At 40.6% G+C, this 27,146-nt stretch overlaps 1 long non-coding RNA gene across 2 annotated transcripts in view; it reads right to left on the reverse strand.

Annotated features, from left to right (window-relative positions):
- The window catches only part of LOC308471983, a 66,613-nt gene extending 48,021 nt beyond the window's left edge, over positions 1 to 18,592 (reverse strand). For both annotated transcript variants that reach the window (XR_013983224.1, XR_013983225.1), the window contains exons 1-2: positions 18,535 to 18,592; positions 15,349 to 15,434 (exon numbers count right to left, since the gene is read on the reverse strand). This is a non-coding gene — a long non-coding RNA (uncharacterized lncRNA). The remainder of the gene's footprint in view (positions 1 to 15,348; positions 15,435 to 18,534) is intronic.
- Between the last annotated feature and the right edge of the window lie 8,554 nt (positions 18,593 to 27,146).

The following is a 27,146-nucleotide window of genomic DNA, read 5'->3' on the forward strand; positions in this document are numbered from 1 at the left end:
ACCTTCTCTGTAAGCTAAAGCCTCTCAGCATTATCATTAGTCAAGATTCAGAATATAGTACTAACTTGATACAAATCAATAGTGCTTTCTGCTATTCCAGCATTCACGGAGAGGGCTTTCTTCCACTTTGTCCAATATAGTAAGGTACGCCAGAATATTTGTAGATATGCCAATTTCACAAAGTGGGACCATATCTAGGCTTTCTGCATGCTTACTTTGATAATCTAGCAGTGTAATGAACTGAGAGGCACTCCCAGCAGAGATGCAGTGCACCCCCTTAATAAAAGCAGCTACCACCTGCTCCTTTGATTTCCATTACTTCCCAGGCAGAAGGGACTTAAAAGCTATGATAATTTATCTGAGGGGGGGGGGAGTACTTTTAGCAAGCTCTCTTGTATGCTTAGGTGAGAACCCAATCCATACCTTTCCTCCTGTGTCTCCTTTCAGCATGGTCGAGTAGCTCAAGCATTGAGTGAAATCAATCCAAGCTAGGCAGATTCATAAACTCAAGGCTTCTCATTCAGGTAATTGCATTCAATGTTAAAATGTAAACAAATAAAGACATGGTAGTTACATAAAAGAAAGTAAAAAGTTGTTTATCCAACAAAGGCAATTTATTACAATCCTATTGTAGCTTGTTGTTGTTGTTGTTGTTGTTTAGTCGTGTCCAACTCTTCGTGACCCCATGGACCAGAGCACGCCAGGCACTCCTGTCTTCCACTGCCTCCCGCAGTTTGGTCAAACTCATGCTGGTAGCTTCAAGAACACTGTCCAACCATCTCGTCCTCTGTCGCCCCCTTCTCCTTGTGCCCTCAATCTTTCCCAACATCAGGATCTTTTCCAGGGAGTCTTCTCTTCTCATGAGGTGGCCAAAGTATTGGAGCCTCAGCTTCATGATCTGTCCTTCCAGTGAGCACTCAGGGCTGATTTCCTTAAGAATGGATACGTTTGATCTTCTTGCAGTCCATGGGACTCTCAAGAGTCTCCTCCAGCACCATAATTCAAAAGCATCAATTCTTCGGCGATCAGCCTTCTTTATGGTCCAGCTCTCACTTCCATACATCACTACTGGGAAAACCATAGCTTTAACTATACGGACCTTTGTCGGCAAGGTAAGGTCTCTGCTTTTTAAGTTGCTGTCTAGGTTTTTCATCGCTTTTCTCCCAAGAAACAGGCATCTTTTAATTTCGTGACTGCTGTCACCATCTAAATCCTAACTTAAAGCCTCCACTGAACAAGGGAGGGGCTCAGGTCCTGTTCCTGAGACAAGATCTAGACTAGGAGTGGAGAACCTTTGGCTCTCCAGGTGTTGCTGAAATGCAACTTCCATCATCCCTGGTCATTGGCCATGCTTACTGGAACTGATGGGAGTTGCAGTTTAGCAACATCAGGAGGGTGGAAGGTTTCCCACAACTGCTCAAGACAGTGAACAGAAATAGAGACAAAAAAAAAAAAAAAAGCATGGTGTGGTATCTAACATTTAATAATAATAATAATAATTTTTTATTTATACCCCGCCCTCCCCGACCAGGGCCGGGCTCAGGGCGGCTAGCACCAAATATGAATTACAATAAAACGTACAATAAAACAACAACAAACAAACAGTTAATTAAAATGCGGCTTAAAATACAGCTTAAAATACACCCTCATTTTAGTAGTAGCCCATAAATCAAGACCATAAAGGGAGGAAACATCAGATATTCACCCAAGCCAGCTATTCAATGCTGGTCCTACATGGGCCAGCAAAAAAGCCAAGGGAAAATTTATATACCAAATCCCATAAAAGGGATCAGAGTGAGTCTAAGCCGAAGGCCAGGGGGAACAGCTCAGTCTTGCAGGCCCTGCAGAAAGATGTCAAATCCTGCAGGGCCATACAGTGGTACCTCTGCCTCTAGCAATATCGCAAACCAGCACCATTCCATTGTGACCTGTGTGCAAAATCCCCGTCCACAGCTATTACAAAACTAGTTCTGAAAGTTTGAGGAGCAATTTCCTTCTCTGTTACTAATAGATGGTTTGTTTTGTTTTGCATACAGCAATTTCAGGATTTTGGACTAAATTACCAAAACAGTGGATGCTTTGGATAGCAGCAAAAATTGTATATAGATAAACCCACCCACACACTGCTGCATACCTTAAATTAAAGAGTACAGTAAATCTATATTGTGCACTCTGATAACTCAGTAATCTCAAATACTTTCCCAAAAGCACACAGTTTATTATAATAACATCACTTCTGAAAGCTAAAGGTATTTTAAATGAAGCAAATAATGTTGGAACATGGCTGGCTCCAATCAGTAATGGCTGAAGATGAAAGTGGTGGTATGAAAGGTGCTGCAGAATAGGAGGCTATGATGGCTTCATAGCTGGGCAGGTAAAAGGGGTCTACAGTTTTATTTTTCTAGAAAAAGAGGTGCTGGAACTCACCATGAATGCCTCCCTTATTCTCTTACAATGGCAATGGTGCCCACTTGAGAGGTGCCAGAAATGAGTTCCAGTGAGTTCCAGCTTTGGATGTCTAGTAGCTTCAACGTCTGGGGAGGAGGAAGATTTAGGAGGTCACCATGGGGTGGTCTGTGTGTGAGGGGTGCTGCAGAAAAGAAGGCGGATCAGAGGCATGGATGTGAAGTTGAAAATGTGTGTAGAACAGGGCTGTAGAACAGAAGGGAGGTGTAGCTTCAGAAATGCAGCTAGAAAGGGGAAAAGGCAGCTTAGTAGTTGCATGGGTGGGAATGGGAGACTCTAGGGGATGGATGTGGAGTAGGGAGTGGCAAGAAGAGTGAGCAGGGGCACAGCCAAGAGTCATGTATATGAATGATATACATCATGTATGCCCTCATATCTAGATTTACATAATCACCATGCTGCAACATGGTTGAAGTGAATTCCAAATAATGAAATGCTAATAAAAGTTTCCCAAGTTCAACCTCAATTATCAAATGAAGAGGCAAGAAAATATACTGCTTAAAACAACTACTGGAAACCTAATTTGCTTTCTCTAACAGAGCAAGAAATATCTCAAGAAGAGAAACTTTCCAACCAGAGGAAGGACAAGACAACCACATGCAGAATTGAGAATATATGCAGATTGGAAAAAAAACTCAGGCCAGGAATAAGTGGGAGGGTTGAGAATCTTAATTCCTTCTTGACAAATCAAAGTGGAACTATTAACTTTCCAGGAAATAACAGCACACTGTATTCTGAAACTTTCAGCTCACACAACGAACATCTGCTCCAAACACTGATAGGAACAGGTGGGCAAATAACGTTGATGTGAATTATTCAAAACCAATTCAACCTGTGCTACTCTTGCAAATATCATGTGGGAGTGCTATAGAGGCAAGAACATTCATTTTCTATCAATGTAATTTATTTTACTGATTCACCTGGGACCACTTGATATGGAATGAGTGTCCTGCACAGATAGCACTTGCAGATTGAAAAACAGCACAAGCCGCATATAGACTGTGGCGTGTGTGTTGTATGTCTATCTGATTACACTGCCACTCCCTGAAAAACTGACAAATGACTTCCCTGCGCATGTGCAGACAGCAAAATCAGTGTGCACACAACTGCTGTGCAGGATGGTTACAGGTGACGTACAAAGTCTTAAAACTTAGAACTGCTATCCCAGTAGGAAATTAAACATGTTTGAAGTGGCACTTATCTTCCCAGAGGAAACAAGATAAATAGACAAAAGTTATAGAAGTAAGGGCTTTAGGTAACTAAAGAGCCAAACAAATAGTTCCATGAGGCCATGGGCCCTTTAGACTTGTCCCCCTGCCCGTAAAAGTCAATGTGGAAAGTTGCTTTTGAAACTGAGGTTTCAAGAACAGTTTACAACAGTCTCCTGTTCAAAGAAGGGAAAAGTCATATCTACCATTAGATATGCACACACTTCTGGTTGACTCTGAAGTAGCTCTTTAGACACTGGTTTAAAAACATTCCCTAGAAATGACTTGCTTGTCCACTATAGACCAGTGTTTCCTTTTTGTTTCTTTGGCGTGTGTTTTTTCTTATCCATTTTCTTTCTCTTCCGACTCTTTCCAATTTCGCCACACACACTACCCCTGTGTGCTCCTGTGGTGGGCCTACCTACCCACCTAAAACAAAATTAATCTATTACAATGGTTGAAGGCTGAAGTTGGAATTTTATTCACCATATTAACATTCAGAGCTATTACAGATGCTAAAACAGAAAACTCTGCTTGTTTAATTTTCCCACTTCAAACTAATTAAAATTGTAACCCAGAATCAGTTTAATTAATTTTAGCGTATCTGGCAACATTACTGCAGTGGCCTGGGGGAGTGGTACATCTCTTTTGCCCCAAACTGAGCTAACAAATATTCCAAACAAAAGCAAAACCTTAATAATTTTGACTTCATTACTGACATCTCAATCCAAATGTCAATGGAATTTGCAAAGCTTAAAATCCTAATGGTAGTAAAGCTGAATAATTAGACTTAGGTCATAAGGACATCATGTTAGAACGGTAGATTCTAAATAATTAAGAACTAGTAAATAGAAAAACTGGAACATAGTTTAAAATGCAGTTGTGTGCACATCTACTCAGAAACATGCCCTGAGTTCAGTTAGATTTACTCCTAGGTTGGATCTAGACACATCAAAAAAAAACGATTCAGTTAAACGTGTTGTAAACTTCATGCAGAGAAATCCTGTTGGCGAAAGACAGGAACCCAGAGCACCATCTGGTGTCACAATGTTATAACGCATATAGAGCGCTTTATCTTTACGAATGTAGCTGAGTCCCTAGGTAAGTGTGCTGGAATGCAGTTTCAGGCTAAAGTCACTGCTATCCAAAAGCATAAACTATTACAGTTTTATTGCAGATGCTGAGCATCAGCTTGTGCACCAACACAGTGTTGCCTAAACAATACTGAAGTTTGCTTTTTAAGCCTTACTTTATAGATAATTGATTAAGACCACCATTAGTAAAAAAATAAAAAATGTTTTATATTAGTGCAGGGAAGGCAAATATAAAGGGTGGTTTCAATATTAGCCATACCCACAGTAGACCCATTGAAGTCAATGTCTGTTGGTTTTAATGGACTGACTCTGAGTATGACTCAGTTGGCTATGTCCAGCAATGTTGCTTGTTGTATTTATATCTGATAATCCTGACTTTAAGACTTCAAAAGCACAAAGTTTTTAAAATTAATTTCCACATAATAATGTATTCTCATATATTGATATTAAAATAAGATTTAAAGGGGGGGACCTCGCCTGTTTGAATAGTTTCAAATTTGAGAAACATGGTTGGTATTTGTTTATGAACTATGTTCATATAAAAATGTTCCAGATTTTGAAATTTAAAAAAATAAAGCATGACAAATGTATTATTTCTAATATATATATTTCATTGCTTCAATATGAAGCAGAGTTAGAAGAGGTGAACGAGTTTATAGTGTGATGGGCCCAAGATGTTAGCATCAATATTCATATGCATCTATGGGAATATTTATGAAACCTAGAACATAGTTACTCATTAAATATGAATATTAGAGAAAATTACTTCAAAATGGTATTTAAATGGTATGTTACTCCAGCCAAGAAAAGCAAAATCAATTGCAGACATAGCACCTTTGCTGAAAACTTTAAAATGGGCAGATATTTTCCATATGTGGTACATCCAGGGGCGTAGGAAGGGGAGGCGGTGGGGGCGGACTACCCTGGGTGCCCCCACTGAGGGGGTGACATTTGGCATGCCGCCCACGACTCCCAAGCCTACCCCGAGCCATTGTGGTAAGGAGGGAGCTGTGCCACTTTGCTGGCAGCATTCCCCCCTTCCCCATATGTTTTGACAGCTTGGGGGAGGCTTGGGAGTCACGGGCGGGCGACACACCGAATGTCCGCCATGGGCGGCTCGCTCTGCCCCCGTGGGCAGCTTGCTCCGTCCCCGGCTGCAGGGCCTGCACGCCACTCTGGGCACCTGAGCGGCTATCCCGTGCCTGGGAGGGCACCCTCCATGCCATCCCCCCCTCAGGAGTGTGCCCGCCTTGGGCAGCGCAGGCATATGCACCGCCGCTGGGTACATCTATTCTTTAGCAAAAGCATATTGGAGGGAAATTATATATGTCACTAGAAAATATTTTAGGTTGTGTGATACCCTTGGACCCACTGTAATAATGTGACATAGACTGCAAAACCAGAGAACTAAGTTCGTATACAATACCTGTTGCAGTGATATATCCAATATTAGTGTGTTAAGAAAATGTAAGATCAATATTAAAATGAAAATAGAAGAGGAGGAGGAGTTTGGATTTGATATCCCGCCTTTCACTCCCCTTCAGGAGTCTCAAAGCGGCTAACATTCTCCTTTCCCTTCCTCCCCCACAACAAACACTCTGTGAGGTGAGTGGGGCTGAGAGACTGCAAAGAAGTGTGACTGGCCCAAGGTCACCCAGCAGCTGCATGTGGAGGAGCAGGGACACGAACCCGGTTCCCCAGATTACGAGACTACCACTCTTAACCACTACACCACACTGGCTCTAGGTACCAAACAAGGATGTCCTTTCTCACCGTTGTTTTTTACTCATGCAATGGAGCCTCTAGCAACAGCAGTGAGGGAGGATTCAGAAACGGAGGGTTATGAAGTTTCTGGTGCACAACATAAAAATCAGTTTATTTGCAGATAATAGAGTTCTTTTGATTTCAGATCCAATCTCATCTATCACTAAGATTAAAACATTATTAACTCAGTACGAACATCTCTCTCTGGTTTCTCAGTCAGCTACTTTAAATCTGAATCCCTTTTTATAAATGTAGGGAAATGATATGTCTAAACTTATGATATGTGCCAAATCAATTAAATATTTAGCAATTCACATTTCCAATTTTTTCATACATTATATCACATGAATTATAATCCAAGTATACAGAAATTATGACCATACTTTTTATTATTAATTTTTATTGAGAATATTTCAATTGAACAGAATATAGGGGGGGAAAGAATACAGTAAAGAAAAAGAAAAGAAAAGGCATATTACATCACTATATAGGCAAACAACAACAATTCCATATGTTTGTCTGGTATGTAAGTATGTAAATGTTATTATTATTCAAATAGATAGATGGTTACAGTGCTACCTCGGGTTACATACGCTTCAGGTTACAGGCGCTTCAGGTTACAAACTCCACTAACCCAGAAATAGTACCTCAGGTTAAGAACTTTGCTTCAGGATGAGAACAGAAATCGTGCTCCGGCGGCGCGGCAGCAGCAGGAGGCCCCATTAGCTAAAATGGTACCGCAGGTTAAGAACAGTTTCAGGTTAAGAACAGACCTCCGGAACAAATTAAGTACTTAACCCGAGGTACCACTGTATTTATAACCTACTATATTTTTTATAAACGTTTTCCAAATATCGTTATACTTGTCCAGACAAAGTTTATGTAAAATAAACTCCACTGTCTATTTTATGTAGTAATCTGCAACAAATGTTTGAGCCCCATGCTGAAGGAGTGGTCAAATTGTTCTGATTCCCAAAGGCTTTCCTTTTCATTGAATAGCTGCAGGCATGATAGCATGGAGGAAGTAGCAGACTGAAACTACGTTGTCATAAGACTGGCTCTTCTTCATCCTGCTAGGCCTGTATGGTTTTCTCCCATAGTATCTCCTCCTATGAACAGATGCCAAACTTTGTTTGTTGACTTTTATACAGTTTTCTCTATATGCTAATAAAGGTTGATTGACTGATGTAAAATAAAAAATAAAATTTCAGAGTGGTTTCAAAATGAAATGTACATGCATTTTAAAAAAATCTTCAGTTGAAGGGGCTAGCAGAAGTCTCAAGCAATGTCCATTTCAACTGAATGTAACAGCAAGTCACATCTTCACTTAATCACTGGGAAATGAGGATGCTATCACCTAAACCATGAATAACTTGAAATAAAAACCCCATGAACACAAGCCTTAGCTCACGGAGGAGGAGTGGACGATAAAATTATCAACTTCCTAATCATTAATGCTGTTAATTGCATTGGATGTCGACTGGGTGCTTCTTGATATGTGTGTTTATTTTCTCCCTAATCTTTAGTCCCATTCTCATACCCGAAAGTTGTTCGCATTGTAACAGCAGGTGGTAATAAGGATCTTAGATTCAGCTGGCAAAAAGCATAATGTGTGATGGCATAACTGCGTCACTTTCCGTATAAACTGGCAGCACAATCCTGGACTGTGCAGCTGTAACCAGCTCTAGTGTGACTTGCCCAGTTTCCAAGCATAAAAAGTTACCTGATTTAAGCTGTTATAGCTAGTGTATGCTATACAGTAATGTCCAATTGGCCACATGCCTCTGCCTCTACAGCATGGCAGTGTGTATACCAAAGCAGCCCCCTGGCTCTTTAGCAGAATGGATTGGAAAGCATGTCTCAGTAAATGCATTGGGTACTTGGAGATGTCACTCTTCAAATTCAGTCACTAAAATTACAGACGGCACATTCCAAGGCTGAAGAGATGGTGGGGCAATGCCAGACTTAAGACAGCTGGCCCCTCATCATCCCTCCTGTTTCGGAAGGGGAGACAATCAATCAAATAATAGCTTCTGAGTGACTATTGTGACATCAGCCTTGTACGAAATTGCCTTGAAGTAATCTAAATAGAGAAAGTTCTGAAATACAACAGTATAAGGACAAGTTGACAGATATGAAGGAAGCAGGAACACAAGTCCCCACTGGGAAGTGGAAGAGTGGTAAAGACTGCAGACAGGGATAGGAGCAGGATGCGCACCTGAAAGCAGCCCCTTTCTTCCCCATGTCCAAACCCTTCATCAGGCTGCTTCTGGGGAGTCAGAAGCTGTGAGCAAATCCTGCTTCTGTTACTGGGCTCAGGCAGCAAGCATTCCCTCAGGAACTGCCTCATTGCTCTCCCTGGCCTTCCTGATCTTCATCAACCAGCATTCAGTTTCTCTGTCTGCTTCCACACACAGAATCTTATTGACTTTACAAGGAGAACAGAGCATTACGTACTTCCCATGCTCAGAAGAAACTGCAAACAATAACCAAGAAAGTCTAACTGAAACCCAAATTGACTTTCCCAAGTCCCAGATCTATTTAATTTCTGTGTAACATAAATTTATCACACATTTTTGTTTAAACCTAGAGTTTCCAGTGAACCAATTTTTTTAAGCATGGCAGGATCCAGTCCACCTTCTCTTTGACATTCATTCCGTTGCATTTGGGGATGAAAGTTGCTCTCTTGGAAAATGTTATAAAGATTACTATCGAGGCTGGTTTTATTCACTTTTTGTGTCAGTGGTCTGGAAAAAAAATATGTAGCAAGGTGATAAAGAAAAGGATAATGGCACAAAGTGGAGGGGCGAATCATTGTCAATTTAAGAGGCAATGGTAATAAACTTCAAAATGATTTGGGCCATGCAGGAGTAGGCTGGTAAATGATTTATGTGGTTCACTGGAGAAAAATGGAAGGTGATGATTTAGGATATAGTGTTTGTCACAGGATTGGTTTAGCAAAAGTTTGCTGGTGAAAAGGACAAAAGTCACTGCACACAGTTCTCAAAATGCATAGAAATAACCACTGCTTTGCTTTAAAACAATGCCTCCCTCTTTTGATTTTTGGTGCATGCAGTAAGTTATGCAAAAGCTTGATCCATAAAACAGTTGAGCCATCATGTTGCACTTAAGGAACTTTGGGGCTACAACAAAAAGTGGAACTTCTCAGAATAAAAATATGTATATTATATTGTTTGCAATTCAGGATAAATATGCCTTTCTACTGTGTGTATCCATGGGCTGGGTAGCACCTGTGTATATCATTTGCCAAGTCTAATATTCAAGACAAAGGAACTACCCTATCCTAATATGCACACATTTTCCTCTATGGAGATGACATCCATGAAGGGAAGTTAATGAAAAAAACAGCTCTTAATCTCTGGATACAACCAGTTCAACTATAAGTATACCAACCCAAGTAGATCACAGCATCACTCTGTATTCATTGGATAAACTATACATAAGCACAAGAGTCTAATATGAAGCCTTATAAATCAATTAAACCATCTGACCTTACTCAAATACAAAGAAATTTGGGTCCCATACCAGCAGTTAAGTGGCACATATAAAGATACTGTATTGTTGAACTTATGAACTGGTTTCTGAATGAAATTTGCTGCTGTTCAATATAATACTTCACAAGAAAGCACTTATTTCTGTGCTGAATCTGGCCATTTCTGCAACTGCAGATAAAACTAGAGATATCCTGGGAGGAAAACCACTGAGGGCTCAAAAAGTCCACTACTGCAAAACCACTTCAGTTTATTTGGAGAAAATATGTTTTATTGGTGGTGGTAAAGGAAGTGACTTTTTGGAGAAGACAGCTAAATCATTGTGCTAAACCTGGCATAAAACATTTTATAGACAAGGGGCGTCCTGCCAGCCATGTACATAGTTACAAATGCTTGTTTTATTGCTTTTCATTTAGATATGTTATCCTTTCCTACAACAAAATGGTGCTTATTTCCAAGTCAATGTCTTTAGCATTAAGGCAGCAGAACCAAACTCCATTTTATTCCTGAAGTCATGCTACTGCTTTGCTTAGGTGAGCATAAAATATCTAAACATGCTCATAATATTTCTATTTTTATCAGGGTTGGTCAACTGTTTCTTTTGGCTTTTTGTTGTTACATAATTTACAACTGCTTGTGATATGTAAGAAGAGAAATGTTAATTACATGTTTCACAAGTTAATCAATGCTGTCTAAAAAAAGAGCCCACTTTGATGGGGTTTTTTTTTTTTAAAAAACAACCATTAAGTGCAAGGTCCAAGGTGTAGGTGCATCTGCCACAGGGTCATTAAGTTGGCCTACAATCAGTTTTAAGCTAATACATTAATTCAGTTGGGCTGAAAAGACAAGGAACATGATTCTGTGATTCACAACTATTTAAATCAGCATCCTTGAACTGAAGCAAGTTAACAACAACCAGCTAAATTCAAAGGGACTAGAACAGTTTAAATGTGTATAAGGCAACTGTAGGTGATTTGTGAATCACACTGTAAAACCCTACCAGCCACACACAAACAAAAAATACAAAAATGGGAGGAAGACCTGTGAGTGATGCGTAAATCAATCTCCAGATCCACTGACATGATAATTAATCCCACCCTGTCAAGGGTCAAATTCCCACAGCATGACATTTTTGATCACTCAGACTTCAAAGCATATCTTTTTGAGGCTAAACATCAAACCAAAAGCAGGACTTTAAATCATTAACAGCATTGATTGGCTGGGGGGGGGCATTTTGAACCACTGAGTAAAACAAATTGAGCAATTGCAGGGGCTCAAGAACCAATGAAACTATGCAAAAACGTACTGAATTAGGATGGATGTCGGAAGACTTGTCGTATGTTTCACCTGAGCCACAGACCTCCAACTATATCCCCAACAATATGCATGGAAATAAGAAACCCACTTTACATGCAGATCTGCCAGCTCTCCTTATTTTTATACTTATCTCCAGAATTTATATATATCACCTTTTTGTCACGCAGTGTATCTGGCAGAACACCATGGGAGAAATACTAAATTTGAGAACTAACCTCTCATGCTCCCACTTGAAAAACTGATTTCTCAGCTTCATCTTCATTCTGGACAATTTCACCGTCACCAGAGTATCCAAATCCATCCGTTTATCAATTAGAGCAGAACTAAACTGAGCTCGTTAGATCAAAGTGAAGACTTTTGAAATGCTGTTCAGCTTGCTGGTATTGCTGCACCTTGATATGACCACACTACAACTTTCCCTGACCTACGTACCTTTCTACTGACTGTCATTTGCCTGGATCAGTGGATATGAAATTTGGTCACATCACACATTTTGTATTAAGAAACCGTACCAGGGGAGAGAAGAAGTGATATAGAGCTTCTGTTTTAGATAGTTAGCGTGCATCTCCAGTGATTTCTGGTTCTTAGTGTTGCCCTCATATTTGGAGGAGGACCTTTCTGAGACCCCCATATGCTGCTGTTGTGGGGTGCCTCAGATGCTGAAAGCCTAATGCTTCTCAGCTCTGCAGTGGGGCTAGGCTACCCAGTTCTATCCCATGCCAATTGTGGTATTTCATAGTATTTCACCTTTTGTCACTGGGAGCAGTATCTTGGTATATTCCAAGCATGGCCTGTTGTATGGCCCCCCGACAGAATTTCTAAATAGCTGGTCAATTTGTATTTGGTGGGGTTGGTAAAAGGGAGACCCCTAAGGACATATTTCAGTCTGGGTAAGATATTAATTTTAATGCTGTGAATCCCACACAGTCCTGAAGAAGCTCTGCAAAAAGGAGACTATTAGCATTTAACTACTGTAACATATTTTGACCCTAAATTTATTCTTGACCATGTTCAAGATTTATCACAGAAAAGGAAACATCCTAAAAACGTTGATCTGATAGCAAATAAAAAAGGCCTGTCACATGCACAGTATTCAAGATGCAGCTTTGTTCAGACATATTAAGCAAGCACAGCATGCACATGAAAGTACCTTCTCCCTATGATGTACATACACTTATGAATAAACATTTTTATTCTTGGCATGGGCACAATGATGCCAAAACATTTGAAGGCACGATTAAGTATCTGCAGGCATGCATCGTGGATTTGCAGCATCTGCAGAATTAATCACGGGGAGCACAAATAAGGCTGAGAAGCTTACTGCCTCAAACAGATTTTTAAGAAGACTTCTTTATGCTTACTCTCCTACCGTGCTACATCAGGTTGGGGAATGGTGGGATGACCTAGGAATAGAGATTAAAGAACCAGCTTTTAGCTGTTCCTTGTCAGTTTCACTAATGCTCACAGTTCTGCCCCATTTTTTTTTTATTTTGTGTGTGTGTGTGTGTGTGTGTGTGTATTTTCTAAAAGAGCATGCACAAAAATATACACACAAATTGTATGCATTTTGAACACATTTTTCACATAAAATACATGGTTTTGTGTACACTTTTGGGGACTGAAACTGCATCGTGAAATGAGGAACAGTGCATAATGTGACTGACAGCAAGCCTGCGCATGTCATATTGGGTCCGCAAAAAAGTGGACCAAATGACCTGTCCATGCTGATCCCTACCCAGGAAGCCAAAGTGGAATGGAGCTGGGAACAAATCTGAAGCCAATACACGTGAGTTTTAAAAGGACTAAGCAATAGGAAATTTGAGTGGGGACACTGAAAAAGGGTTCAGACAGAAGCTGTAGAATGACTGCTTCTATGATTACTGTCTTGTAAAGAATAAAAATGAAGATCTGCCATTTTAGCATCACAACTCTAGATGTAGGGGACTTCAGTTTTCCTTACGCTTTGATCTTTGGCATGTCCTCATGATTTGTGATGTGCGCCAAATAGGTCTTAGAGACAAGCCCATAGTTAGTCCCAACAATGTAAACTATAGAAATAACACTGCCGCACAGCTTTTTAGGCCCTCTTCTTCCCTTTGGCAAATGTTGAAATGGCGACAAGATCGCACTGGCCTATTTATTCTGAATGTTTGTAAGTGATGCCAATAAAGGTTTGATGATGATGATGATGATGATTTTAGGCTCTAATTAGTGTCACTTAGCTGTTCATTATGCATTTCCAGAGTAGTCTTTGATGCAGAGCAATGTGGCATGCGCTAGCAGGACAATATTCACCCAGCTGGTTTTGCCATCAGCTATCATGTTATGAAATAATAATAATAGTAATCCTATTATTCATAAATACAAAAACAACAGACTGAAAAACAGCTCTACATAGACGCTAGAGTGATAAATTGACCATTTACTTTAAAAAAAAAAATCTATCCAGCAGGTATAGCTATTGTGTACTGGTGCCATCTTGTGGTGGAGAGACAAGAGACTAACAATTTTATACATACCTGTTCAGAAGTAAGTTCCAATAGACTTACTGTGTGTGTATGGACTTCAGCCTAAAGGCTCTACTGCCATCAAACATGAAAGAAAGAACTGAAGTCCTGTTCTTACTCTCTAGTTTTTAGGGGATGTTCATATCACTTGACCACTGGTTTCTAATGTCAAGTATTCCACAAATGCCATGTATAGTCATGGTCCTTTTTAAATGCATCACAATGGGAAAGAGATGTGGGCCTTTAATTGTCACAGTGATAGCAAATGTGCTCACTAGGCCTACAACATATGCATTCTCCACTTGGCACCTCCTGTACTGCTGTGCAGTCAAAGTCACATTGACACACATTTACTATTCTCTTTTATGTATGGCGTATTTTAGTTGTTGTTTGATCTCATTTTCAGCTATCTCAGTTAAGGCTTAAAGCCAGTAACTGTTCATTTTAATGTTTACTACTCACATATGAGCGCTGTTCGCTGTAACTGCTTGCTTATGTTGGTCTGACTCCATTCTCAGTTGATTAACTTTAATTAGCATAACTCTCTATTTAATGTACAAAATTAATTCTTTAAATAATATATATTTTAATCACACAGCTGATCATGTATATTTTGATTGGTCCAGGGGCTAGTGCTAGTTACTGGCAGTGCCACATGTTCAGGGTGTGCTGGCACCAACATGTTCAGGGTGTGCTTGCACCAACATTTTGAAATTCTGCCCCTTTGGCAATTAGACAGGTGTCTTCTACTCTGTGTTGTAGACACATGTTGAAAAACCTCTCCTTTTAATCAGGTCCCCAGCAGAATTGTTGCTTTTAGTTTGCAACCATTACTATCTATAACACAATATTTCTATGATTTCTTTATATCTTATGTATTTTTATATGATCCAGTTCACTGCTTAGATGTATATTGAGTAGTTTATAATTTTTTTAAAATAAATACATAAGAGTTTATCTCTGAAAAACATGTTTATGTGTTGTTCTTATGTATGTCTTACTTAACAACTAAAAAGGATTAACCACTCCCATATCTTGAAGGATGTTGCTCTGTTGAAACAGACTGGTGTTTACTCTTGCCTACAAAGAGCGGCACAGAGTATTTTTCCTTTTCTGTGTAATATGTGCTATAATTAGTGATAAGCATAAAAAGGAGAGGGGGAGAAAATTCAACTAATGACATGTGACAGAACTTCCTTTCCCACCCCATTCCAGTACACCCTACTTGTCCACTGCAGCCAAGGTGCCCATAATGATCCACTGACAGTTCTGTGCTTGGTTGCCTTGCTTCCACCTGAGCTGAATTTCTGATTCACGTCAGAGGCACTTTTTCCAGTGCAACTAAAATCTGCACATTACTAGCCAAGCAGAACCACCAGCAACATGGTGCATCTTGCCTTTGGCTCCTACATGGCAGCTATTGTGACAGTTGCTTCATTCATAGGAGAAGACATGACAAAGATAAATTTGGAAAACTCACCCACTGTAGCACCAGCCTGTCCTTCTCATCTGCTACTCCAGAAGGCTTTTAACAGTAATTCAGAGCGAGGCAAAAAGGTCAGGTTTCTGTATATATAGATATAATGCCTTTCAGAAATAGGCTAGTTTGCTACACACACACAAACCATATATATCTATTCTGGTTAATATTTTCTTCCTGAGGATTTAAATTGGCAATGGTTTTTATTAATTGCTTGTGGGTACCTTTTATTGCATATAAATTTTAAAATGCCAGTATGGGAATCTGTCATACAACAGACTAGCTATAGCCACACTTGAAATTCTTGATGAACAGCCTCCAGGCACACCACTCATTTTGCTACTTATACCTTCATTATCAGTTGACTCATTAATCATAACCTTCACTTGTAAGGCAGAGTGAATGGCCAGAGGCAGCACTTAAGAAGCTAGAAATCTCATGCTTATTTTGTTCAAACACAGAATTATAAAGAAACATCCATCCCATCACTACAATATATTGATTTCTTTAAATAGGATCACCACCAATTTTAAATATATATATTAAGACCAACTGATCCATTAATTTTATGGTTATTAAATCCCAATTCCATTTAGTTCAAGTGTTAAGAGTAGGAGACATCATAAGCAAGCTACTCAAAAGAAGGAGGGAAGGTGCCTTATTTATAAATGATATACTCCGAATTCAAAATAGATGCTGTGAAAAGGCATATGCAATAATATCACTCCTGCAACCCTGACAGACCTATACTGAGGCAGTCTCAAAATAATAGCAATTGCCAGTCAATATGAATAAGTACCTTAGAGCTAAAGCAAGCACATAGATTCTACTCCTGTCAGTTTAAACTTTATTCACATTCATGTAGTGCAAAGCCCTAAAACTTGAATAGGTGATAGCACATAAATTACTAGGTGTCTGCTTAGAGAAAGCTTCTTCCAGCCCATTTCTACATATGTTTATCCAGAAATAAGTTGCACTGACTTCCACTAAGATTCCTCCCTAATACATCTGCATAGAATAAAGAGTTCTAGCACATAAAACATATGTCTGGATCACTTTTATCAAATTTTGACTCCTATGTTTACAAAAGCTCTGGAATGACTAACAATTGTGCCATTTAACCTGTTAGTCCCAGATCCATGGAAGGAAGTTCTTTACAGTCTGCAAGTTCATACATATTCAGTGTCACTCTCTTTGTGATGTTTTCTCTCAACTTCCAATGCTGTACCCTTAACAAAAAAGAATTCCAAGGTCAAGCCTCGATGCCAATTAAGGTTTGTTCATAGGATTTTTCTAAATTTTGGGGATTTTTATTGAGAGTTCTTTCAAGGAAGCCAGTGGACAGCTGGTTAACCAACAATAACACAAAATGAGGAAATGGACATTGGTTTCTAGATTGATTGCTAAATATTTAATTGTCTTATCTCTGTTCTGCACAAACTGCAAACATTTATATTGCAGCCACAAGTTTCCCCAGGAGAAGTCATAGCCAGAGACTTGTGGTTTTCATATTTATCCATGACATGCAATGCAAGTTCACAATGTCTGCATACATACTTCACAGCTTCAAAACCATGGCTTTAGGAAGCTGTGCACATCGCGAATCTAGCAAACAGTGCAGAATTTTAGTATCTTGAGAAACTCACACATTTCTAACCCCTACAGGAAAAAAGCTTGAGAGTACGTAGGCTTTAAAAATAACAATAATAACCCTCCCTTCCCGTTCAACACAAATGATTTTCTAAACTGGACCCACTCTGGAGCTTTCTTCCATCTTTTAAAAAGCTGCTGGGATGATTGATGCTGAGCTGTACACAAACACTTAGGATTGCTGCCTTTTTTCTGACACCTGCCTCCCAGGATTTCGCTCATAGCCTGTGGCCAAAGTGCTCCGTGGAGGAACAGAGTGAGAGGCATAGCAACTGCTTTCTCACTTGGTGCTTCAGGGGCATTTAAACTTTAAAGCGTAAAAGCAGAGGAACATTCTCCGGATAAAGACTGGGTTGCCTCCTAGTTGCCTCCCGTTTTCCTGACAAACTAGCTGTGTGCCATTAACTGGTGAGTGTGAGGCAGAAAAGCAGCTGTGCCTCCTCCTGGCATGGATGCCATGGGGAAGTAGCTGGCCGATCCCCTCCTGCAAGGATCCTAACTGCCCTCAAGGCAGCTGTGGATGCCCTGCCCTCCTGGCCTGGCCCTTTTCACTTGCTCCGCTCCCAGATCAGATTGACGCGGACCACTGCTGAGGCTGGCTGTTAACTTTGAAAACTTGTGCCTGGGCTTGCTTTTCTCTTCTCATAACATGTATTTTTAGGTTGCGAAGCACACTACTTCCCTCAACAAATTCTAGGCACTGCAGTTTTCCCCTAACAGGGTGACAATTTGCTGCAACCCTTAACAAACTACAGTGCCCAGATTCTTTTGAGGGAAGTAATATACAGTGGTACCTCAGGTTACATACGCTTAAGGTTACAGACTCCACTAACCCAGAAATATTACCTCGGGTTAAGAACTTTGCTTCAGGATGAGAACAGAAATTGTGCTCTGGCAGCATGGCAGCAGCAGGAGGCCCCATTAGCTAAAGTGGTGCTTCAGGTTAAGAACAGTTTCAGGTTAAGAACAGACCTCTGGAACGAATTAAGTACTTAACCTGAGGTACCACTGTACTTCAGGCATTCTTTAAAGATATAGTATATATGGTCTGCCTCACTGCAGACCAACAAAACTAAGCCTGCGAGAATCAACAGGCTTCAATTCTTGCCACACCTGAAGTTTACCTGACTCATTGCTATTTTTCTAGAAAATGAGATGCCAGAACTCACCATGAGCACCTCCTTTGTTCTCTTAGAATAGCAATGGTGCCCACTGAGAGGTGCAGGAACTGAGTTCTGGCGAGTTCCTGCTGGAAAAAAATCCCTGACCTGACTCAATTTACAAAACAATAAACTTGATTTGTCTATGCATCCACTCCAAACTTCCATGCCTGTTAAATAATACTGGCTGCTACAGGAGCTATGCCACAGGAGACAGAAACGTGGAGCACAAACATACTTCTCACTGCAATTCTTACAACTGATCTCAAAATGGCCGCTGTCCCATGAGCTACCTTGCTGCACATACCCACTCACATAACATGTTGGTTTCTACTGTCATTACACCAGTTATCAAGGAAATAAATAAAATATTTACCAATATTTAGCCTGCATAGAGAAGAAGATCATGCAGGGCCCACTATAGTGCTATACTCACCAACTAGTCAAGGCAACCATTACTTCCTGTTTCCAGCAAAATGTGCCTGTGCAGCTGATTGGTTGTCCCTTGTGCCTATCACAAAGTCAAATGTCACCTCTCAAAATTATGCCACATCTGCCAATTTTCAGCTCCTGAAATTAGTGTCTCCCTCCCTTCCCTTCCCTTCCCTTCCCTTCCCTTCCCTGTCCTGCATCTACATGTGTCGCCTGCAATTTGCAAATTAACAGTCCCACAGGTGGAGATGTCTGAATTTAATAGAGGTTGCTGCCCCTTGCCACAGAGCAGAATAAAAGAACACACATCAGCACGTCAAAAGCCACATAATGGAAGGACTGGCCCCACTACAGCAAATAGTTCATTCTGCAAAAGCTGCATTAGTGGCACTCAGCAGGCTAAGCAGTTATTTAAAAGATTAATATTCACATCTGCAGACTATGAAGTTGTCATTATCACACAGTTTTTTCCTATGGAGTTACAAGTTCTGTTGAGTCTAAGCAGTTCTCCATTCCTCAGCTGTTATGCATTTTTATTGTTCTGTGGGAACAAGCACACATACACACATTTCTCTGTAAATCACCACTTCATATAAATTGAGGCCATTAAGCTAATCTCCTGCTCATCATGAAACCTTTTCCTGTTTGATGGCCTATATTATTTTTATATGATATCATCAAGCAAATTATGTATTTTTAATCAGCTTGGTGGGTTTTTTTTTCTTTTTTTGATAGAATTTGATATTCCAGACTTGAAAGCAGGAGCAAACCCTGTGTTACAATGATGCTACAGTACCCAATTTCCTCAGGAATCGTGTGTTCTAATGACAAGACTGTGTTTATACATAACCACTTGGTTTGACAATACCTTTTTGCAGTCTCCTTTTCTCTCCTCAGTTGTCTTGAGCATGTGCAACAGGTATAGCTCCTGCTCATTTTAACTCCAATGCAGCCCCTCCAGATGTTGCTGAACTACAACTCCCATCATGCCTGACCATTAGCCATATTGGCTGGGGCTGACAAAAAAAATAGTCCAACATCTGGAGGGCCACAGGTTCTGCCCCACCCCCATTTTCGATGGCAAAGCAGAAATTGCAACAGTTTAAGTTTTGGAAGCCTCATCTGTTGAACCTCTGGGTTCAGAGGAGAAGATGGTGAAATGCAAACAGGGGACACAGAAAGGGCTGAACTCCTCAATGCCTTCTTTGCCTCAGTCTTCTCCGATAAAGAAAATAATGCCCGACCTGAAGAATCTGGAGCAAATGATTCAGCAGAGGAAACACAGCCCAGAATAACTAAGGAGATAGTACAAGAATACTTGGCTAGCTTAGATGTATTCAAGTCTCCAGGGCCAGATGAACTGCATCCAAGAGTATTAAAAGAACTGGCAGATGTGATCTCAGAACCACTGGCAGTCATCTTTGAAAATTCCTGGAGAACAGGCGAAGTCCTGGCAGACTGGAGGAGGGCAAATGTTGTCCCTATTTTCAAAAAGGGGAAAAGAGAGGACCCAAATAATTACCACCCAGTCAGTCTGACATCAATACCAGGGAAGATTCTGGAGCAGATCATTAAGCAAACAGTCTGTGAGCACCTAGAAAGGAATGCTGTGATCACCAATAGTCAGCATGGATTTCTGAAAAATAAGTCATGTCAGACTAACCTGATCTCGTTTTTTGACAGAATTACAAGCCTGGTAGATGAAGGGAACGCAGTGGATGTAGCCTACCTTGATTTCAGCAAGGCATTTGACAAGGTACACCATGATATTCTTGTAAAGAAGCTGGTAAAATGCGGTCTTGACTATGCTACCACTCAGTGGATTTGTAACTGGCTGACTGACCGAACCCAAAGGGTGCTCATCAATGGTTCCTCTTCATCCTGGAGAAGAGTGACTAGTGGGGCGCCACAGGGTTCTGTCTTGGGCCCGGTCTTATTCAACATCTTTATCAACGACTTGGATGATGGACTCAAGGGCATCCTGATAAAATTTGCAGATGACACCAAACTGGGAGGGGTGGCTAACACCCCAGAGGACAGGATCACACTTCAAAACGACCTTGACAGATTAGAGAACTGGGCCAAAACAAACAAGATGAATTTTAACAGGGAGAAATGTAAAGTATTGCACTTGGGCAAAAAAAATGAGAGGCACAAATACAAGATGGGGGACACCTGGCTTGAGAGCAGTACATGTGAAAAGGATCTAGGAGTCTTGGTTGACCACAAACTTGACATGAGCCAACAGTGTGACGCGGCAGCTAAAAAAGCCAATGCAATTCTGGGCTGCATCAATAGGAGTACAGTATCTAGATCAAGGGAAGTAATAGTGCCACTGTATTCTGCTCTGGTCAGACCTCACCTGGAGTACTGTGTCCAGTTCTGGGCACCACAGTTCAAGAAGGACACTGACAAACTGGAACGTGTCCAGAGGAGGGCAACCAAAATGGTCAAAGGCCTGGAAACGATGCCTTATGAGGAACGGCTAAGGGAGCTGGGCATGTTTAGCCTGGAGAAGAGGAGGTTAAGGGGTGATATGATAGCCATGTTCAAATATATAAAAGGATGTCACATAGAGGAGGGAGAAAGGTTGTTTTCTGCTGCTCCAGAGAAGCGGACACGGAGCAATGGATCCAAACTACAACAAAGAAGATTCCACCTAAACATTAGGAAGAACTTCCTGACAGTAAGAGCTGTTCGACAGTGGAATTTGCTGCCAAGGAGTGTGGTGGAGTCTCCTTCTTTGGAGGTCTTTAAGCAGAGGCTTGACAACCATATGTCAGGAGTGCTCTGATGGTGTTTCCTGCTTGGCAGGGGGTTGGACTCGATGGCCCTTGTGGTCTCTTCCAACTCTATGATTCTATGATTCTATGGGTTATCATAAAGCTATTTAAGGTTACAGAAGCCTGACCAGAAAAAGGCAGCGACACTAATCCATACTTATCTTTTGCCTCACACTTTCTAGGCACAAGTCTGCACTTTAAAGCTTCATGTCTGAGCACTTAATGTTATTTTTGGTCTGCCACTCGCCCCAGGAAAACTCACTCTTTACTGTCAAATTGGAACAAATGACAATTTGGGTTTTCTGTGGATCACCATTTGCTCCAGTTCAACGGTAAAGAGTGGGGTTGCTGTTTTTTACTTTTGGCAGGGAAAACACTAGGGGCAGGGGGAGCACTCAGACATGGTCAATGCTTTTTTTTCTGGGGGGGACGCAGGGGGATGCATACCCCTAAACATTTTGTGAATCTAAGTTTGGCCTTATTGAGGGGCAGTATTTCAATATGAGTAGGAAAACGAGAGTACCCCTAAACATTTTTTTAGAAAAAAAGCACTGGACATGGTGCTTTAAATTAAGTTTGGATGAGCCCTAACTCTGCCTCCTAGGAACACCAAGGCCATAGCAATATGATTAGAGTGATGGAAAACTATACTGTTGCTTCAAAGCTTTTAAAGAGGCAGAAGGCCCACCCATCTTCTGTAATGCAGCCATTTTCTGTCAAGAGCTTGCATAAAATCAGTTCCTAACAGAGGGATAACTAGCTCTGTCATGGCTGGTTCCAAATTTTATGGGAATTCCTCATTTATTAGAGGGCTTAGAGCAGTCTATCTGCTCTAAGCCATCTGGGGTTGATGAGAGACATAGCCCAAAACATCTGGAGGACTCCATGCTGAGGAAAGAAGCAGCTCTTAAACTGAGTTTGCCCATCACTCTTTAAAAATCCCATTCAACGACACAGAATCATTTAGGAAGTCACTTTCCACTGCTAAGGTGCTTTTCATTATGTTGAGTGTTCAATGCTGGTCAACAAATATTATGCACTGTAGTGTATTTGGAACAGAGAATGGCAATGCAGAGGTATGATATTGCTCCTGGCAACAGAAAACATTTCCAGGACACTGAGATTGCAATGAAATGTTATCAAATGATTGCTGCAATTGCCCTTGTTCATGGATGAGCAATGGGTCGAGACCAATACCCAAGAGGCCAACAGCCTGAGGGAGTAGAACAAAAGCATGTGGAAGTCAGTTCTTAATGCCTCAGAGTTGAAGAACAAAAGGAGTAGATAGAGCACTTGCAGCCAGTCCTTAGCTTTGAATGCCAGGATGGAAAGCCTTCCTAGGTCACATCAGCTATCAAATGCAAGCTATATTAAAAGAAAAAGAGTGGTAACCCCAAAGAACATTTGAGGTTTCCCTGGCTGGAAATGGGTCCCCAAGGAGGTGACAAATGCTCAAAAGGAATCTGACACAAGGCAGAAAACAACCTTTTTTTAATGGCAAGGGATACTCTGATTGTCCAGGGATTTGCTCTAATGACAGTTTACTTTCCTTTAGCAAAAACAAACATGTCAAGCAACTCCAATGAAGTAAAAGGCTGCAGTGCAGAAAGAATTCAGCTACCAGAAATGGAAGGCACAAAAATTCCTCAAACCAGAAGGCAGCCTAAAGTCACTTCCAGAAAAAGAATATACAGTATTGTCCTGGTTTGATTTCAGACAATTTTCATTATATGTTACCATCAAGTGATTGTTACCCCAATCATTCCTGTAGTTTTCCATCACTTTTCTCACTGCAGAAGGTCCAGGTGATTTGTTGCCATTTGCTCCATTTAGCCGGTGTTGTTCTTCACAACAGCGCAACTGTCTGGAAGGGCCCTAACTTTTTAATACTTTGTTCTCCCTCCACTACATCAGGCTTGATAAGTGTTTTCTTATGGTCTTACAGGTGTGTTTGTATTCTTTTAAAAAGCCCTGCCTGTTCTTCCAACTCTAGGAGATAATGAATTAAAATTTACCTTTGGAGTTGGTGGAGTGAACAGTGCTGTGGAGAATAGCTGCAACAATATTCAACTTCCAAAGGGAATTACCCACTCATTTAGGTTGCAAGCCTAGACACTTACCTGGGAGCAAGTCTCATTGAACAAAATAGGGTTTACTTTCAAGTAAACATGCGTGAGATTGCTGTGTTACTGTGTTGGTGCTAACTGGGAAATATGGCACTGTGGTCTGTGTTGTAAGTACTGTAGAATGAATAGTTTTCAAATTGTAGAACAAGTAATGTTTGAGTAAACACTTAAAAAAACAACCACACACATACATACATTATTCTGATAAAAAGAGCCCTGCTGGATCAGGCCAGCAGCCCATCTAGCCCAGCATCCTGTTCTCACAATTGCCAACCAGATGCCAACAAGAACCCCGCAAGCAGAAAAACAGCATTCTCCCTATCTGTGATTCCCAGCAACTGTTTTTTTAAAAAACAGAGATTGTGGTGAGGAAGAGTACCAAGCGGCAACTTGGCTCCCTCAGCTGCCATGGCAGCTATAAAAAAAGACAAGTAGCATGCCAGGGATAATTACAGTTCTGGTCAGCTCACCTCATAAAGAATATTGTAGAATTAGAAAATGTTCAGAAACGGGCAGCCAAAATAAGCAAGGGACTTTTTAGTTTAGAGAAAAGGCAGGTGACACAATAGTTTATAAAATTCTGTACGGGCTGGAGAAAGTGGAGAGAGTATTTCTTTCTCTCAGCACTAGAACTTGTGAACATCCAATGAAGCTGAATGCTGGAAGATTTGGGAAAAATAAAAATAAAGTACTTCTTCACACAGCACGTAGTTAAACTATGGAAATTGCTCCCACAGGAGGCAGTGAATGCAATTTGGATACCTTAAAGGGGACTGGACAAATTTATGGATACGGCAGTCAATGGCTACTAACCAGAATGGCTTGATTCTGCCCCCACTGTAGGGCCAATATGCTTCTGAATACCAGCTGCTGATAATCACAGGTGAGCAGAGCCGTTTGGCATCTGGTGAGAACTGGATTTGGGACTGGGTGGGCCTTTAGCCTCATCTGGCATTCTCCTCTTGGTGGTATACTGTAGTATAAACTCCACTCTTTATAGGCTTTACAGGAAAGGTGGTTACAAAGGTTATATGTGTGTTGATATTACTATTAATAGTTTTATCATAATGCATAGGGCAACCACAATGAAGTGCACCATCTGCTATGGTGATGACTTAGTCTGACAATAGCAGGCATCCATTATTTTTAACATCTTGGTCGCCAGTCAAGGAATGAAATGGACTTTGGTCCCAACTTAGCCTATGGGACGTGTAGGTAATAAATTGATATTGTACATATATCTGTGCAACTCTACTAAGTGCTTCTCATATAATTCATGCTTTAAGTTAACTATGTGGCATTAACACCAACTGGGGAAAACATAGCAAAAAAAAATAGTCTACTTGAACATGATAATTCTAGTGCACACCACTATTATTATGCTAACCCACAATTAGGAGAAAGATTCAAATTTGTGCAACTATTAGAAAGGTATTTTAAGAAAGAGAATTTTAGTTACAGCAGCTGCTCTACACATTCTTCTTCTTTGGGCTACAGTGACCTCCAGTGTCTGATTTTAGATGGCACTTTCTAAGGCCAAAGGCTTTCATCATTATTTTAGCACCCATTTTTTCCAACTGCCACTTATATACAAGAAAATGAAAGGATTCTCACTGGAGATGCTATACCCTTGGAATTTTAGACTGATTGCTTTCTAATTGAGGGTTCTGGAGCATTCATTAATCAGCTGTTGGTTCTAATTGCTACATGCCCTCAAAACCAGAAAATTAATTAGACACAAATACACAGATGTAAAAAAGTACCTGAAGTGACAGGTGGGAGAAATCAAGGGAGAATACTTTAGGAACTGCACTGTGCAGCACCTCGTTTGTTCAGATGTGCACAAAAATTATATCAAGCAACTTATCTGCCACTCTGTACTATAAGTGACAGGAAAGTCAATCAAAAAGCAAAGGTAGCCATGTGGGCTGATAGGGGAAAAATCCAAAATCCGTATTACCTTTATTAGGCCAACCAAAATGTCACAAAATAGCATCCAAAGTTTCCAAGACTAGATGGTAAACAAAGCAACCAAGGAGAAGAGGACAGAGTTTGAGTAGTGGTAAAACCATTAAATCTGCACCTTATAAATGTCTTGATAGAATGTGGGACATTGTGGTAGACATCAAAAATGTTATGTTTATAACCTACAGAATTTTAGGTCTAATGTTCCTGTGGGAATTTCAGTATCAGTGATGCATAGAAGAGCTTAGTACAAGAATTGCATTTTTTCCCCAAAATGTGTGATACTTCCCTTCCATCCCCTTCAGACATAATGATGTTGCTAAAGGAGTGGAGCACTGGCCTCTGAAACATATGGGAAAGAATCAGATCCTTCTCCACATGGAAGAGAATGTTTTCTGGAAAATAATACCAGTCTTTTGTAATTCTCTACGTTCCCTTAAAAAAAATCCCAACTTTGTGACAGAATCCTTACGCCCATCCTGCTAAGTCCTAACCCAGCAACAATAAATCATTGGGACAGCAAAGCTCATATTGTCCATTCCCCTGCCAGTCCCAGGATTAGTGGGACACAGAACTATTTTCATCACTGAAAGAGAAAGAGGCTGCATTAGGATGCAACACCACACCATGCTTTAGCATTCCAAAAATGGGCCTTCTCCTGAATTGGGGATGGGGTGGGGATACAGCCAAGTAAACATGCCCAGGATTGAATTGTAGGTGGTGGCATTTTCACATTAGGGAAACTTAAGTAAAGTCACTTGCAGCTTAGTTGACCTGCAGCCCTAACTAAAACAGGTTTACTGGGAAGTCAGCCCATTAAACCTGGAAGGAATTGCTTCCAAATAAACTCACAAAGGATCAAAGTATTGGGTGATTTATATCCACCCTGGATATTTGTCTAACAGAGGTGCAGGACCTTTGGCCCTCCAGATGTTACTAGACTGCAAGGATGATACTGCTATGCCATCATCCCTGTCCAGGGCCAACGAAAGTTGGCTTTTCAGATTTCAGGCTGCAGCAAATCCTTTTATGAAAGAGAAACACACAATGGCCAATTCCTCATCTCTGGCATTACATAAATCTGCTCAAATCTGTCTTCCAGCTACAAAGAATGCTGTGTTTTGCCTAAGGATGAAGAAAAACCTGGGTTGTGCTGTGGAGTACACAACAGGTTCATGCACACCAGCATTTTAGCTAACTAAAATTGGAACCATAGGACAGTACTGAGAAAAAATGCATTTTGGTAACCAATTTACATGACAAGCTACCACTTTTATACAGCTTGTGTGATACTTCATATTAGTGACCACATACATCCAGTTCACCATCTGAGCACCATTTGATGGGAAAGCGAGACACAAATTTAACAAAGAGGGGTACAGCAGGCCTGTGATTGTCAACTACAGCAAAAATCTTCAACAGATTTTTCTTTCCAAGTAAAATAATTTGCCCATATCATGTGATAAGCAGTGCATCAATAATCTCAGGATTTTTTTCAAGTGACTATCCATTGCCTGCTTAGATACATGCAGGTTTTGACCTCTTGGTGTACACATGCAGAAAATAATTAGGATTATTGACAATGAATCATTAATAATTCTATAGTTCTATTATTTTGGTCCTACGTTTCCATTCACTGTAACTCCAAAACATTGGCAGAATCAGAATAAACACAAGATCAA

Source organism: Podarcis pityusensis (genome assembly GCF_964106645.2).
Source record: "Podarcis pityusensis genome assembly, chromosome: 2".
In the NCBI taxonomy this organism is placed as follows: domain Eukaryota; kingdom Metazoa; phylum Chordata; class Lepidosauria; order Squamata; family Lacertidae; genus Podarcis; species Podarcis pityusensis.